Source organism: Argiope bruennichi, chromosome 1, assembly GCF_947563725.1.
Source record: "Argiope bruennichi chromosome 1, qqArgBrue1.1, whole genome shotgun sequence".
Classification (NCBI taxonomy): Eukaryota; Metazoa; Arthropoda; class Arachnida; order Araneae; family Araneidae; genus Argiope; species Argiope bruennichi.
The window spans coordinates 144,648,387-144,666,750 of NC_079151.1; the positions used below are offsets into that span (position 1 = coordinate 144,648,387).

Here is an 18,364-nt window from a genome sequence, read left to right on the forward strand (position 1 = left end):
AATTTTCATTTTTTTTAAATAGAGAAATAATAATACTTTATACTCAATATAGAAACTTCTACAGAAACTATTGGCCCACTCTTAACATTCCTATTTTTTTGGAAATAAGTTTCTAACAGAAAAATATTAAAATTTGGCAATTCTCTATTATTATTTCTTTTAATTTACTTACCAATTATAAAATGAGAGTCCAGAAATCTTACCAGTAAATGATAATGAAGAAACATAATATTAAAAAATCAGACACAATCAAGCGATGCATTTTGAAATTGTCAAAAGATAAGACTTGGTTTATTTTAATGCTTTTACTCGAGCTACGATGAAAAAAAAAATTCTTTTATTTGCATATTTAATTATATACATCTATTAGATAGAAGTTTTTTTAAACCAAGAAAATTGCGAAATATAGATAAACAATAACTTTTGGAAATTATTTTAAGATTCTGAAAAGTATTTTTATTCATGAATGAGTAGGATGAAAATTGCTCTTGGGATAACTGTCTATTTATCAGACTGATACAAAAATTTGCAATATATTACGGAAAGATAGTAAAAATATTAATGAAAAAGAACGAAGTTATTTTCTATGTTCCTTTTAACATAATTAAAAATTTTGAATAAAATATTCCTCCTATTTATAATAAGAATTGAATCTAATTAAATAAAAAATGCTTCTCAGGAATTCGGAATTTTAATATCCCGAAAATATCAGGTGAATATCAGTATTAAATATGCATTTTTGGTGGAAAGGATGTTACTGCTTTTGTAAAAGATAAGATTGTAATAATCATTGCACTTATATATATAAATGATAATATAGAAAGCTCTCTTTCGGTAAAAACATTATCGAATATAAAGAATATTTCTCTAACGAAGTATTTCAGCACTGTTCGTGAGTACATACCTTGTGCTGCTGTTTACAATAAGAAGATTCTACTCAAGAATAATTAGTAAATCCTTTTCTTTACTAGTCATCCATTTATTCACATCGAGCCACTCCTTATTTTTATACAATTTCCGATAAGCAATTCCATATCACGATTACGAATATTTTCTCATGACAATAAAATCTATTTTCTACATAAACTACTAATTTCACTAGAAACTCGCTGGGTTTCTGAGGGATTGTTAAAATAAATTTGCTCTGCTTTTCCTCACGGGCGACTGATCGCTTACACTCCACGTGTACGTCTACTTTTCTTGACTGCTAAGCAAACAAGAAATACTTTTCTGCGTAGTAAAATAATGGGAAAGAGCTGCCATCTGGAGTTAGGAAGGGGGAATAACTCCGACAAACGTTAAACAATGAACAAATAGGTAAATGCTTTCTATTTCAATAAAAAAACAGTATAATTATAGTCGATACAACATAAGGTGCAGGTAAATTATTTATTGTTTTCCAATAAAGTAATGAGCATTGTATAAAAATTATTTCCATTGCATGTATATTTTAAAATATCTGAAGTATTACCAGTTCTCTTGATGATTCGGAAGTATTAGTCTATGAATGTAAGGATTTCTAGAATAGTTCGATAATGAATGTCACAAAATGGTTCCTTCTTCTTCTTTAATATCAAATAAACTTAAAAGAGTTTAAATCCTGGATGAGAAATTCCAGTTCTTAGCCTCTAAAAAATTAGAACTTCTTTCTATCAAATTTCTCCTGATATTTTTAAAGTAATAAAATTTTTGAACGTCCATACAGAATTGTTAATGATTTAACTTACCTCCAACTTTCATGTTTTCAGGAAGCAAGTTGTTCACAATCCTTAATGCTTAAATGAATGACTTTAAAGAGAGATATACAAATCAGTCAAATACTTATTTCCTGCCATATGCAATTAATTTGTACCCACTATTTTCAACTCTTGTATTATTCAAGGAAAGAATTTTGTGTATTTTGAAAAGTTTTATGATTGTTATTTTCATGAATGTTTTCATACATAAATGCAAAGGCAAAGAAGAACCATTTACAAATCTCAAAAAGGAAGTGATCACCGAAAAATTTGCTCTTTAAAAATCGAACAATCATTTTCTACTTGAATGACGACATCATTACTGAGGAAAGGTGGAGAAACACCTTTTCTTAGTTTTTATTCCAAACTAAAACTATAGTAAACGAATTCATGAAGCTCTTCTTAGCTTATATGAGAAAAATACTACAAAAATTTAATAGCTCATAATAAATCTTACTTAAATTTTATCTGAAATGTGTTCATATGTGATAAAATTTGCAATATTCTGTTATGTTTATTCGTATAGTTAAGAACTTATTAAATCACCTTCTTTTCTACACATTTTTAGTTTGAGATTTGGAAGAGTATATTTAATAACTAGAGAGAGAAAGAGAACATTCTAGTTGTATACATTCATAAAAGTGCACTAACTAAAGATACTAGGAAAAACTATTTTATGGGAGCCTAGTAATAATTTAAATGTACTAAAAATGGATTATTCAATAAAAAATAATAACAGACATATCAAAATTTTTCAGATAGTTTATGCATATTTGAACACCCATGCAAATAAGGATATCTACAGTTCTCATCTACAACACACCTTTTGTGCTTAAATATCGTGTAGGAAACAGCATGGAGGTGGAATTATGGTTTGGAGATGTTTTTCGTGGCATGGACAGGGACTCTTGATCCAATTTCAAGGTAAGCTCAACGCCGTGTCTTATTTTACTATTCTAGACGACAAAGTACTTCATAAGCTAAGGCAATTTTACGGGTTCGATCATTATTTCCAGTATGACAACGCCACTTGTCATGTTGCGAGGTCCATCATGGATTCGTATGATGACAATGGGCGGAACTGACTGGATTGGTCTACCCAGAGTCCAGACTTGAATCCTATAGAAAACCATTGGAACTAGTTGGGTAGCAGAATTAAGGGGTGCAGTAACCGTCTAAAATAGATGAAATGCTTCCGGTGAATGTCATGAACTTACGTGTCTTCTCCAAGCCGAGTGGACGAAAATACCACTGTTCATCATCCAAACATTTGTTGAAGGCACGGAACCTTGGAGTGTCAAGACTGTAATTGCCTCAGGTGGGGGCTGTACCAATTATTGAAAAGGAATAAATTGTGTTTATCTTTTTTAACACAGGTATCCGATTGCGTATTTGTAGATAGTGCTTATATATATATATATATATATATATATATATATATATATATATATATATATATATATATATATATATATATATATATATATATATATATATATATATATATATATATATATATATATATATATATAAGAGGAAAGGAGGAGATGTTTAAGAGAAAGCAGAAAGGAGGAGTAAATTCCTGGAAATATGGATTCCAGTGAGATAGAACCACCGAAAAATGGTCACTTCAGAATACCGAATCGAACGGAATATATATACATATACAAACAACGTGGAAGTATTTGGTAGGAATGCTCTCTTTGGACTAAATGGACATCTAACGAATAAGTAAATAATACCAAATTTTCATACTTTTGAAATGTATGTCTACTTTGAAGCAAGTACCATCTGGTCCAACAACCAGAGTAGTCGTAATCTCTAGGGACTGCAGTGAAATATAATTATCGGGAAACATCCCCCTCTCCTTTTTCCCTCCTTAGTTTTCAAATTTCTGTTTTTATATTAACTAAAAAGTTATTATTTTTATTTAATTTCTATATAGTAGTCTCCTTTAAAAAAATGTTTACATTCTGAAACCACAAAGCTTTTAATTTTGTAATACTTTCTGGAACATTGTTTCAATATACTGTGTAAAAAAACAATTCAAAATCAAAATATTGAAATAATTTTATCCAAAACTGTAAATAAGGGCAACAGTTAAATTCAGCCAAATTTATATTTGAATATAAAGCAATATTTTTAAGTATGAAAAACAACATAATAAAAGATTGACAAAAAAGTAATTAATCAGAAATGTCTTTAAATAGTGTTCCAAAATATAAACGATATTCTATTTTAATTCGAATATATTCACCTTGTAATTTAAATCCACAAATTAAATCATTTTAAAAATAACGTTAAAAAGTTATTGGGACCCCTTTGTCTTGCCTTAAATATTTAATAGCATAGCTATACATACAAAACTTGCTTAAAAACAAATAACGACATAGCCTGAAACATAATATTGGGAGATTTCATGGAATTAAAATACACTAAGAAAAAGGGGTCCTGCAACAAACAAAAATTTATATTTTGCAATTTTTCAAAATAATAGGTTTTCTCTAAAATAAAAATTAACGGCAAATAAATCCTTTTTTCGGATAAGAATTCAGAAATTTCTTTTCAATAACTTAATTTATAAAATTGTGAAAGCATTTTCTGATCTGCATTTCAGTTAAACTTTGGATTCTTCTTTCGTATTTAATAATAGGTTTACTGACTTTGACGATAAAAACACTAAACTTTTATAAATGTATTTTATAATATGCTTCATTTAAAAAAGAACATTTATTTGCTGATTACATTATACATTTTTTATACAAAACGAAAATATGTTTCAATTCAAAAAATTGGTTCAATTAAGATTGTAAATAGATAAATACTTTAAACATTATTGATTGATTGAAGAACAGCATAGAAATAGAACAGCATAATGTACAAACCATTTGCAGATGTAGAAAGGAAAGACTTGTAAAAAATAAAAATGCAATACAAGTAATGAAAAATCACCTAAAAAGCAATAAAAGATTACAGTAGGGAACCTATCATTTTGAGATTATCAGATTTAATACTAATATATCTGCTTTTTGGCCTTAAGCAACGAAAAGTTGGCTCACTTTTCATGCCTCCAGGAATTTCACTATTGTGCTGGCCACTTTAAACTTGTGAAAGTGTTAAATTTCAATTATATTGAGTTTCTATTTTGAAACTTCACACAATTTACTTTTGGGCAAGCCTTGTTAATTTGAACCATGGTAAAATAGCGAGGACGCAGCTGGAGTCAAAAATATTAATTCACTTTGATATGGCTTGACAAATTCAATTTATTTGTAGAGCAATGCTGTTAACGAATACAGAAATGATTTTTTTTTCAAAGCTTTTACTTCGAACAAGCCTTTTCAAATTATTGGTTTTGACAGTAAGGTCATTTGTAATAATTCATGGACATGGAATCATTTACAGCATATTTTTGTGAGGCTCTTAGAATTTAAATATTTTATTTGGCTATTTATTATAATCTGCTTTTCTCTCATATCATTTTCAACACCTCGCGCTTTTACGATTTTTCTGTAACCTGCAGGTTTTTGATAAATTTTCTTCTATTTTTAGTAAACTAGTAAAAGCATATTCTTATTTTCTTTGCTTTCTGTTTTTTGGTTTTTTTAGTTAGGAAAGTGTTGTTAATGTATTTAAGTTTTTGGAAGACAATTGATAGTTTATGTTGTTTTGATGCAAAGGAAAGATATGTGACTCTTATGAAGAGAACCCTTATACAAAGAGATCTAAATATATACAATATTTTATCTATTTAGTTGAACTTAGATAAAACATTGTATTTAGATATCATCACTCAAATATTTTTGTTAAAATCACTAATAATCCTCACAGTTGAAAAGTGACAGCAAAACATGATATCATTATACGGAAGAGAAACTGGTTTGATTTTAGTTCACTTTAGTTTTATTTAACGTCCCGTTTTAAAGTAACACTAGGGATATTTTGGGCCTGAACTCGTAATTTTGAAACGAGATCAGATGACATGGATGATACCCAAGCTAGCTTCCCCTTCTCCAAACTTCCGTTAGTTAGTTAGGGATTTTTTGGCGCAAGGGCCAGATTTGGCCATGCTGCGCCACCAAACTTCCGGACTACACCAAAGAAACTTGTTTAACTGCAATTTATTGCAACATATTCATTTTCAATTTCAAAGGTAAGGCAAATTAATTTTTTTCTGTTTGTTGTTATTCAAAACTGTATTGAAATGGGCCATAGGCATTTGTCTAAAATGAACTGTTTAAAACAATAAATCTCATTTAGAATCAAAGATAAACCTAAATTAAAAATGAATAGTAGTAGATTCGAAGTAGAAACTAGGCCATGAATGGAAGACGTTTTCTAAAATTCTACAATAGGTTTTATAAACAAAGAATTTCATACGGAGTTTCCCAAAAAAACAGCATAAGCGAAAAATAGTTCAATATTTAATTTTTAAATTGTATTAAGAGCTAATTTTTATTTTGATGCAAGCTGCATTAATAAGATGTCAGAATAAGATTAATAATTAAATAAACTGCATAATTTTTACACGTTCCTCAGTATCAAAATAACAAATAATGCGAAACCCTAATTACTCAAGTCAGACTGCTTACCTCTAGAGAGTAGAATGAACTCAACCATGAATTTTCAGAACAGAAAGAATAGCAGGAGTGCTTCCCCATCTCCCCTTCTCCAACGATGCTTGTATATCTCCTACTTCCACTCACTCTCTAGGGGGTGAGGAGAGAACTTGTTTGACGAAGAGTCAACAGTAGGGGCGGGGCAGTAAAATCAAACACAGTCTCTTTCACGGACCCAACCAAATGAGGTTGCCATCATTTTCCCACTAAATAACCCTAGCGGCTTAACGTTCGGAAACGAAATTGGGTTTCCCTTTTTCCGCCTCTAAATCTACAACCTTTCCGAAAGATATTAGGCAATAAGAAATAAACAGAATATTTTTGCTTTGAAATGAAATTGAAATGAATTTATATTTCATTATTATACATATTATAATACTCTGTGTTTTTTTTTCTCTCCCTATAAGTCTCTTCTCTGTGGAACTATTGTATGAAATCAAAAATGAATCGATAAACCTATAAATAATGTCTGGAAATTTTAAATAGGATAGAGTAACACGGAATATACAAGTGAAGACAACTTCAAATATCTAATGTATTGGGAAGAGAATCACTCAAAAATTCAAATCAAATGAAAAATTAATCAATAAATCTACAAATAATGTCTAAAATTTTGAAATAGTATAGAGAAGAAGCGAATATACAAGTGAAGACTATTTCAGATATATAATGTATTAGGAAGCGAGTTAATCAAAATTCAAATCAAATCAAATTAAATCAAAAATTAATCGATGAACCTATAAATCATGTCTGAGAATATTGAAATAGGATAGGGCAATATGGAATATACAATTAAAGAAAATCTCAGGTATCTAATATATTTGGAAGAGAGTGAAAATAAATCGAAATTTTAAATTCTATCCTTGCAAACATGAAAAAAGTTACAAACTATAAATTTTAATAAAACCTCGACTTTTAAATATAAAAATCTACTTACTGTCTCATCAATCATCAGATGAGTCTTGAGTCTTTTTTTTTTAATATCGACCTTTTGATAATTGTTTTTTATCGCAGTTATACTCCATTTTGAGATAATGATAATTAGAATGTCATAATCCCTTCTTCATATAAATTTTTATCTATTTTTAAATTCATTTCATATTATTTAAAAGGAATTAAAGGAATTTAAGGAAAAATAAACTTCTAATTTCGCATAATAATTTTTTGTCCACTCCATGGAACATGAATGCTAACAACAGCACATTTGCAATATGGCGTGGATGAAAATTTCATTTTAACATTAAAAAAAAAACACGTATCAATTGAAAATCAGAACATTTTTTAATGAAAAAAAATTAAACTGAAGAGGGATTACTTAGAAAAACTAAGACCTGTCCTAATTCATAACATAAGAAATTAAAAAGTGATATAGAGCATTTATAATTCATTTAAAATTGAAATCAAATATTGGAGCTAATGTAAAAATAACTGTACTCCATTGTTTTAATAAGCACTCAGGGGGAAAAATGAAAAGAAAAGAACATGTGATAAGAGGAAGAAAGCATAAGAAAAGAATATAAATAAAAATAAATCACAATAACAATAAATCTTCCAGTATTTTTGAATAACTACTAATTAAAATCCCATTATTTATCTTTTTTATATATATATAAAGCGCATTAATATCCGTTTTATGAACAAATTTCCAAGAAAAGCTTGTTTTTCTTTTACATCTGATCAGATAACCATTCAAGTATAACGCTCCGAAAATTTAATAAATTATAATTATTTAATACTCTTATAAGTAATTATTGCTAAATTTTTCGGAAGCAAATTCAAGGTCGGTCAAAAATATATACGGAATGCATGCACACTGCTTTATTCATTTCTAATGGGGAAAAAAATTAATTTCCAAAATGGAATTTTAAAACTATACATATAAGCTATACTTAATTTCAAAATGTCATATTATGATGATTAATGACAAACATCATCACGGAAAAAAATCAGTATTCCTTTACGAAATTCTAATTTTTTTTGTATGGCTCTATTATTTTTATGAAAACAAATAATAAATTAATTTTCTTTTGCTCAATGTATGTCTACCATAAATTTCATTTAAGGATTTGCTTTTATAAATACATTTTTATTTTCAATTTATTTCTGTTTATAAACTAAAATAATGTCTTTTTCAGCAATTGGTATTCGTTTCCAGACATTCTTTTTCTGCGCATTGATTTGAACATGATCCTTTCTAAAATCTGATGATGAAATCTGCTTAATTTAACATGACATCAAGAGTTCATTTTTCTTTTTTATTTAGTTTCTGAAATTAGATGCAAAATAAAAGTTTCACCTTGTAAAGAAGACAATTTAATATTCATTCAAAAATCTAATTTTGCTGATTTTTTTAAGCTTAATAGTTTATTTTCATATTAAAAATATAAATATTTTGTCAATTATTCGATTAAGTATTACAACATTTACATTTATTGTAATTTCAAATAATGCAAATTTCTTTAAAAAAACATTATTTATACAAATGACAAACGAATTTCAAACCAAAATAAATTATATTTTGTAAATTTAACAGCATTTCAACGAAAGGCCAAATTTCTTTGTTAAAAGAGGTAAAATCAAATTTTATGGAACTGTTGACACAATAGCTATTTTTTTCCAGTAAAGAAACTCATTTTATTGTGATATCCATTTATATAATGCACATAATTGTCAAATATTCAATTGAATGATGTTGAACCACTTAAGCACAATGTTTTCCTTGTTGGTAAAATTGTTCATATTTGATTGCTTTGCTCAAAATTACGCCTCAAACTACTTTATGATACCTTTGAAGGCTACGTAATGAAGTGTTGTCATATTTGAAATAAATAACCATTTGGAATTGTGACGTGAGCACAAAGTAAATGCAGTCTCAAAAGTATCCAAACATTCCTTACCAGTTGGTCCCTCTGGGTTATAGCCTTAACGCCCAATAATGTCACGAACGTGCCTATTTTATCGAACGCTTGTTATCGACTGACGAATCGCGTGACACCAAAGAATGAGAAACAGATGCTGATTGGAGGAAGAGCAACATGAGTTCACAATGGGATAAGCCTTGTTTGCTAAAATTCTCTAGCGCTTTCCTACATAGAAAAACCGATGGGAAAAGTTAGGCAATAACAGGTATTAAGAGTGTTATGCTTTTTAATAACATTTTCAGTAATCTCTCGTTTCTAGCCATTTTATGGACAAATTCTGAACGAATTAAATGAGGATTACTGGCAATATATTAAAAGCTTGTTCAATTCAAAACACCTAAACTTGTATAAACTATAGCATTTGACCATTAGGTTTCATTTTGATGGAGACTCAAAATATCCTTTTAAAATGAGAATTTTAAAGAATAAATGTAAAGCACTTTCCTCTTTTAAAGCAAAACAGATAAAGTTGGATTTCTAGTAATTTTTTTTTTCTGGGTTTCTCTGATTCACAACAAAAATACAGTAAGTTTTAACTTAAATACCGAAAAATAGTAAAATCTCTCCAGAAATCTCACTATACACAGTAAAATCTCTCTATGGGATGATTAGATTACATACAAATCAGTTTCATGGAAAGGGTATCGAGATAATAATTGCTTAAAAGAACAGAATCTTTTTTTTTTTCTGTTGATAAACTAGTTACAGAAATAGGAAATAGCTTCCGATTTGAAATAAATTAAATTAATAAATACGCTCCTTAGTGAATTGATCGATATAAATAAGCGGCCACTTTTTATTTATTTTTTTCATTTTTTAAAAAATCTTATTCTTCAGAATTAACATAATCTCTGTTTAGTTATAGAAAATTATAAATTAATTTTATCTATTACAATATCCGCTATATAAGTTATCCTTCTATACTGGTCTGGTAGGAATTAGTCCCATTATTATAGGAAACAGTTATAAAAATAGTTTTTATCATTTTTCTACTAACCACCTTGATGCTCACATTCACCGATTATATTAAATAACATGCATCACAATAACTGAAAAACAATGTTATTCAGTTTTCATATTCTTCATGATTATTGAATGATCATATCACTATACTACAGCGATGCAACAGTTTTTTTTTGATACTATGAGAACTTTATTTAAAGACTAGCCGCCTTTGGCGACCAGCCGGTTCGCCGATCTTAATGTTCCTTAAAATTTCAAGTTACATACAAATATTTTATGTGTTTTCAATAGTTTCTTAATCAAAATATTTTAAGCTTCAAACTATGATAGTCATATAATTCACTCATACTTTTAAAACGACCTTAAGCCGTAATGTACTGTCTCTCTCACAAAATTTTCAATCAGCGTCCGTAAAATTAAAGTGACAATCATTAAACTGCAATCAATATAAAAAACATTTTTTACAGAAACCACGCATTTTTTTTTAAATATGAGTACTGAAAACCGAATCGTCCAGTATTTAAGTCATACTTGCACTACAGAATAATTTTCATAATTTATGTAGTATCTGAGAATTATTCTACAAATATTCATCATAAAATTCAGTTTTTAGTTTTATTTTCAAAAGGATTTAAATGATGTTATATATATATATATATATATATAGTTTTTGTCTATAAATAAGTTATACTTAATAATACTTAAAAAAGTTATGAAATCTAAATTTTATACAGTCCTTTGGTCCTAAGGGATCATATTCTTGACACTGCAACTTTTAAATAAATAAATGATCTATCTTTTGCTGTGATATGATAGATTTATGAATTTTTCAATAGTATAGTTCAGAACAATCAACATTTTCATAATACTAGGCCAATAAGCCTTGAGAAACCCTGGGCGCCGATTGAGATATCATCTTTGAGACGGTCGATGAAGTGGTCTAAAATCACCCATTTTTATTAAATAGTGATATTTAAATATTCATAAATAAGTCAGTTTTAGAGACTAATTTAGTTGATTGGAAAGCAACTGCTTTTATTTTAAATATTTGTATCTCAAAAATATTTTGTTAAATGTGATTAGAGATAAGAGCAGAGGATCTAGATAAACATTCGTCATTTATTAGAGTATTTATTGATTCCAGTTATATAAAATATAATTGTTTACTTCATTTAGACAATTTTACTACATGCATTTCTGTTATTAATAAATTAGCCGTTGGGCATTGAATTGAAAGGATATATATTAAACCATGTTTACCTTAAGTATTACTGATTTATAGAAATAATAATGTAAGTATTGTAAAAGATCATAGAAATCTGTACTTTACATATACTTTTTATAAAATATTCTATTTCATATTTATTTTATTTCATATAGACACATGCTGGAAATTACATTTTTGTATGTTTAATTTTCAATAACATTTTTTTTTTTAAATTTAAGCCTTTGTCAATACGATGGCAACATGTTGATAAAAGCTAATAATTCGATAATTTTTCCTATGCACACATAGCTTGCTCGTCCAAGTTCAATTTTATTTTTATTTTATGCGAAATATAGTGTTAAAAAACATGTTAAAATATATCTTTAAAAATTCGTTAAGAATAAGAACTTAATTTATAGGTTAAATCATTAAAAAGATAATTTTTTGAATTTTAACTTGATGCAAAAATCACTTTTGTGAAGTAATATTTTTGGAATTTATAGCGGAAAAAAGCGACAATTTCAATAGATTTTTAATTAATTAGAATTCTAATTAAAATAAAAAAATTGCTCTGAGATGCACATATCCTGCCTCCAAGGTATAAACATGTCGAATTTGGCAACTGTGGGTAAAACGGAATTGTCGGTAGAGCGCCAACTTACACACAAACAGACTGAGTTTTATTAACGACAGGTAAATTATTTGGATATGTTAATACAAAAATGCTAAAATCGCGATTAAAAAATGGGACGGTGGTCATAGGAGAGTGAAAATTTGGGGTTATAGGCATTTTTTGATGCCAAATAATAATAATAAAATACAAAAAAAATCAAACAAATAGAAAAAAAAATTCTGGATAGGGACACCCTAATTACCTAGCGTTATGAAACATACTTTACGACTTATTCTCATACCTACCAAATACGCATAAAAAATTTCATAAAAATCGGTCGAGCCGTTTCAGAGGAGTACGAACGCAAATGCCGTGACACGAGATATTTATATATTAGATTGGTCTTTTAAGTAAGCAGAAATTAATGGAAAAAAAATTATTCCACATATATGTATTTCTATATATTTCTATTCAGAATTAGGCATTATACGGAAAAATGTATTATTAATGTTTCAGTGTATTTTAGAATCTATAAAATAAGTCAGATTGTTTGTTGTCATTATTACAAAATTTTATCAGCAAATTTTAGATATTAATATTGTGATATGGATATTAATTGAGAAATGATGATACTTACTAGGCCTACTATTTTCTGAAACTTCTCTCCATCTGTTTTTCCTGCAATAAAAATAATATAAATGTATTAGTATAAGCAGAGATAATGAAACTTTGGATCTGAATATTTTAATCTTTGCAAGAAATCTATAATACCCAACAAAAACACAAAATAAATCGATAAATAAGAAGAATTGCGTTGCCATTTGAGAGCAAAAGAAAATTGGAAAAAAGGAAATGAAAGTGTGATAGCTTGTGATGAAAAAAAATCAAACATGATTAAAAGAAAAACAAATTTACAAAGCATTGGAGGAACACTAGTAATGAAAATGCACCCAAAAAATTAGGGCGATAAATATTTTATGATGTTCAAAATATAATTGTGAGCTTTTTTATGTGAGCGAAAAAAAATCTCAGCACAATTTTATGATATTTGTATTGGTTTCTTTCTTTTTTTTTAAATTCTTTTTTTAATATTTCAAATCCATAATTTAGAATTTTTCACTTTTTTTGTAATCATTATTCTTTGACTTTTCTTTCTTCTATGCATTGCGTACAGGTAATCATCTTATTTTATGTTCTGGCTTCTGAAACTAAAGTAATTGAAATAAAAGATAACTAAATATATTTAGGTTTGAGAGTTATGCTTTATTAAAAATAACTTTATTAATGATGAATAGAAGCAGAGGTTACTGTTGATTTAGTAGAAGTGAGAGGCAAAAATATACGAGGCTTTAAAAAATATATTAGTTATTATACAGCAGCGATTTACTGCCGTGTAAAAAAAAGCATTAAATGAGAAATTTACTGCTCTCCTAGCTGTACATCAGGCGTCAAACACTTTCATACCAAAATATCAGCCCGTCTATATACAATGCACTCTATATAACGAATATATTTACATATTTTGATACTTTTCCGTTTCCGCGGGCCGTAAGAAAATCACCAAACTAATGGTGATTTTTTAAAGATTTTTTGTTGTTGTTGTTGGCGATTTGGAGAAAATAATTTAACTGCCTCCAACAACCTCCAGAATATAATGGTACTTTTCCATTTCCGAGGGTCGTAAAAATAACCAAACTGTTGACGATTTTTTTACGAATTTTTATTGGCGATTTGGTGAAAATAATTTAACTCGGAAACGGAAAAGTACCCATAGTTTTTCACAAACTGAAGTCGATACAAATAGCTCGCCGCACTGGAATAAACTAGATACCCAGCTGTCACCGTGAACAAAAGATTCCTAGTTGCCACAGTAGTTATATATTGTATAGTATCTAATGCAAAAGCATTCAATACATATGATCAATTTAGTGAATGTTAAATATAAAAATGTGCATGAAAGCTATGAATAAAACATAAAAAAGCCTTTCAACTTTTTTTCAGGAATACAAGCTACTATACGAAAAAGGAAATTACAAAAACAAAATTCGAGGCATGAAGTTAGAAACGAAGATTGATATTAATAAATATGAAAATAAATCAGAAGTTCAGCCTGCTTGAAAAATGAAAAGGATTTTAGATTAAATTAATTCTGCATCGTTATGTTTGAGCACACCGACTGCTGAGATAAACTGCCATTTTTCGGTCCCAGAAGCTATATTATTTTTAACCTTGAAAGTACAGAAATTACTTATTCATATCATCAAAATCAGAATTGTTCATTCAGATTAATATGCTGAATTTATGTCGTTAAGTATTGAAAATTTTTTGGAAAAAGCTTTTTGCTTTTTAACATCTGTTCAGTGGCATTTGAAATTTGAATCGCCAAATGAATTGCTCTTTTTAAATACACAATGAAATGTATCGCCTGAAGAAAGCTTATTGTACTTTTTGATTTAATTCCACGATCTTTAATCTGCTTTACAAATGTTTGAGTCAATTTTTTTTAAACATATATGTAAGTAATTCACTGTACAGCAGTTTTCCCTTCCTTTATTATCCCACTTCTCCTCTGGCTACTTATTGCAAATCCCACCCACCGTTGACAGTGTTTACAGACAGCGGCTTTCATCTTGTAGAACTAAAGGGAGACATGGCGGGGAGTGTCCATTCTTTTGATTTAGATTGAGTCGATTCAATATTGGCTTCATTTATGTTGAGTTTGATGACAAACATGTCGATATTGACATAAAAACACTAGGGCAGCCGTTTTCTTCGGAAGATGAACACCTCTATTAAGCAATTTTTGCTTCAAAAACATACCTAAAAGTTTGTAGGAAATTAATGTTTTCTTTTCGAAGTAAAACATTAATGCTCTGTAAGCAAAAGCTTATACACCTATATGCTATTTTATTTTTCGATAAATATATTTTGGGTTTTCAACAAAATGAGAATAACTGAATAAGGTAGTAAACAAAATAAATTAAACTTTTGTTATTTGAAACGTTTCATTGATTAATTTTTTTAAAAATTAAACTCATAACAGCATATTTCTGATAATATAATTGTACAAAACGAAATTTCGATGGTTCGTATTCTGTAAATAGCTTAAAAGAAATATAAATACACATTGAATTTCGGATTTTGGATATAAGGTTTCGATTAAAATTCCAATATATATATATATATATATATATATATATATATATATGAATTTCTATATATGTGGATTAAAATTCTAAGAAGTCTGCAATGTATAATCAGATTGACGTTACTTTACTGAATTATATTTAGAGAGAAAAATCAATCTGAAAATACCAATTCTAGTTAGAAATGTGGATGATTCTAGAGTGCTTATTGCCACTAAACTCCACAATACCCATACGTAATTTCTTTGATGTGATGGATAACTGTTATTAAAACTGTAAAAATTTAAAAAAAATTAGTTATTAGTGTATTCACCAATCAGAATGGTTAAATTATACTAGATAGCTCTTCGTTAGCTAAACTGTTTATGTAATATATATATATATATATATATATCCAATTTTTTTTCTCATCAAAATGCTGGCTACACATCAATTATTTATACGAAGTTTAGACTTCCAAAGGGACAATCATCCATTCAATCAATATTATAGAATCACAAAAAATATATTGAAATTGGCAGTAAGAATCAGTATCATTTCATTTTATTCTTTAAGAAGAATAAAATACTTTCGTGAAAAACAGAATATAACTGTTCACTATGGAAAGATTAGATTTTTAAAAATTTTAGACCGAAACAACATTCGACACACCTTCTACTCGAATGATTAAAGGATTCTAGTTTCATGGCAATTACAGCATCACATTGATAAAATGCTCATTCATACGAAAAAATTTTTGCGTGAATGCGTATCTCTTGGCTAATCCCTTGTATTTGATAACATTCACCAATTTTTTTTTTTTTTTTTGCAGAGTCATTCCTTCTATTAGATCACCCACAAAATTTCAAAATGGCTTTTAAATTATGTAAATTAAAAATTCTGTAAAATATTAAAATGACTTTTAATGTTTTACAGATTGATTACTTCTTTTAAATCATGCGCACATTTCAAATTTTTACAGATTATCCCCTTCTGTTAGAACATTCATAAAATGTCACATTTTTTTCAGAAAATTTCACATTTTTTGATAAATAGTTATAGCTATAGAGAGCTCTAAATAAGAGATATCTTGGCAAAATGTAAAAGTGTGTTCGTGCACAAACCACATAAGTCAAAATTTCAGGACATTCTATCTTGTTGAAAATGTAACTGACTTCCCACTTCTGTGAATTGAAAATCTTCTTTAATAGTTAAATTGTTCCATTTATAGCAGTCTGCCATATCTGGATTTGCATTACATCTACCACAATGTTTCATTCGGTTTAGAAAATAGAGTTCAAGTGAAATTTTTGACATAGTTGAAAAGAGTAGTTATAGTCGTTAAAGAATAATAAAGGAAATCCTTGTATTATTCTATAACACTTTGAAATAAATTAATTATCATAATTTATACGTATTTATGCATTGTTTAAAAGATTATTTCTAATGATCGATTTATCTGCACTCATTTTTTAAAATATTATAATTGTGAAATAAAACTAAGCACTAAAGTATGTGAAAACTTTCAGAATCTGAAATCGAACACTAATTCTGAATTATTCCTATCATCCACTAGGGTAAACAAAACTCAATTATTTTGCAGAAATATAGTCCATTCTGTGAGAAACTTTAATGCGTTTTCTTTTAAAGTCATACATCTTTCGTAATTTTCAGTCGAATTTCCCTAGGCGGAAAGTTTTTCAAAATTTACTTTCCGATAATTCGTAATAGCATTAATAATTCATATTTTTAAAAATATGGTGATCATTTATTTCTGCCATTGTAAAGATAATATCTTTTATTCTCATAGGCATTTTTCTTGAAATATTCTGTTTAAAATTCTTTATAATTTAACATTGTTATTTAATTGAGGTTCATTTCAAAATTTTTAAGTCGAATGAAATATGCTATTAAATATTTCACCACTTTAAATTACAAACTATCAATGAATTATTAGAGATTGCCAGACCGAAACTAAAACATTCATTTCTTTTGGTGTATTGTTTATCTTTTTTTCAAATCTTAAAATGAATTTTAACAACTTCAAATATTTTCTTTCTTTTTTCAAATAGTCAAAATCCGCATATCATTGTATAATTGTGTTCTGAAAATTAATTCAAATATATTTTTTTACCTTGCACTTATCCAAAATAAAAGTATAAATAATTTGCATATTTTTTTATTTAATTAATAAGCATTGATTCCGAAAAAGAAAAATCTAGAATTTTTTAAAATATAAATAGATACTTTATTAATTCTAGGATTTGAAATCTGACAAATGATGCATCGAATTGAATCCTGTAAGGAAAACATTTTATTATCATGTTACAGCTATCTTTACATAACTTCCAATGAGAAAAGCAGGCATAACTTCATGATTATTTTATTAGAAGTAAGCCTTTTTATAGGCTACGATATATTAAATATTTAATAGAATGTATTGCTTTCAGTCAGTGTTGCATATAGATAGTAATCCGCCTCAATAAAAATGAAATTTGCACATATTCATTTATGACATGGGGAAGACAGAAAATAAATAAAATTTAGCATTAAAAATGTTACGGTTAAAAATGTTATTTCTTGTAATATTTATTTGCTGATTTCAATAATTTCTTCTTTTTGTGGAGTGAATTGGTTTAATACTGGTGAAATCCGATTTGATTAATCGAAAGTTGTCATTGCTTGCACTCATGTTGCATTTATGTGTGTAAAGAGTGCAAAATTTTCCTGATATTGAGTAATGAATGGATGACTTTAATTAACTATTTTAGATGAAATTATTAATTAATTACACTCTATAAAATGAATATTTTAAGCATAAAGAATTACCTTTTTTAAAAAATAAAGGGTTTACACAGTATGAATAAATATTGGTTGCGAAGTAAATATTGATTTCTTTCTTCTATAATTGGTAATTAAAAGAAGTAATTAGAATAATGATAAAAAAAATGTTTGATCCTTTATTTCTTGAATAAATCAGTTGATTCTATAACTGATGCATTTGTAGCGGTATATCAACAAATAAAATTTGCAGGTTTCAATAACTTTTTAGTTCCATGAAATGAATTGGTTTTACACTGGATACATACGCTTTGTTTAATCGAAACTTGTCATTACTTGCGCTCGTATTACGTTTGCATATTTCCAGAGTGCAAAATTACCCGTATATCAATGAGTAAC

At 27.8% G+C, this 18,364-nt stretch overlaps 1 protein-coding gene across 3 annotated transcripts in view; it reads right to left on the bottom strand.

Moving 5' to 3' along the window:
• Positions 1-18,364, bottom strand: part of LOC129977072 (toll-like receptor 6) — a 201,326-nt gene that overhangs the window by 130,466 nt on the left and 52,496 nt on the right. For 2 of the 3 annotated variants that reach the window (XM_056090533.1, XM_056090531.1), the window contains exon 2: positions 12,697-12,737. The exons of the other annotated variant lie outside the window; for it this stretch is intronic. The gene's annotated coding sequence lies outside the window, so the exon portion shown is untranslated. The remainder of the gene's footprint in view (positions 1-12,696; positions 12,738-18,364) is intronic. 3 annotated transcript variants of the gene reach the window in all.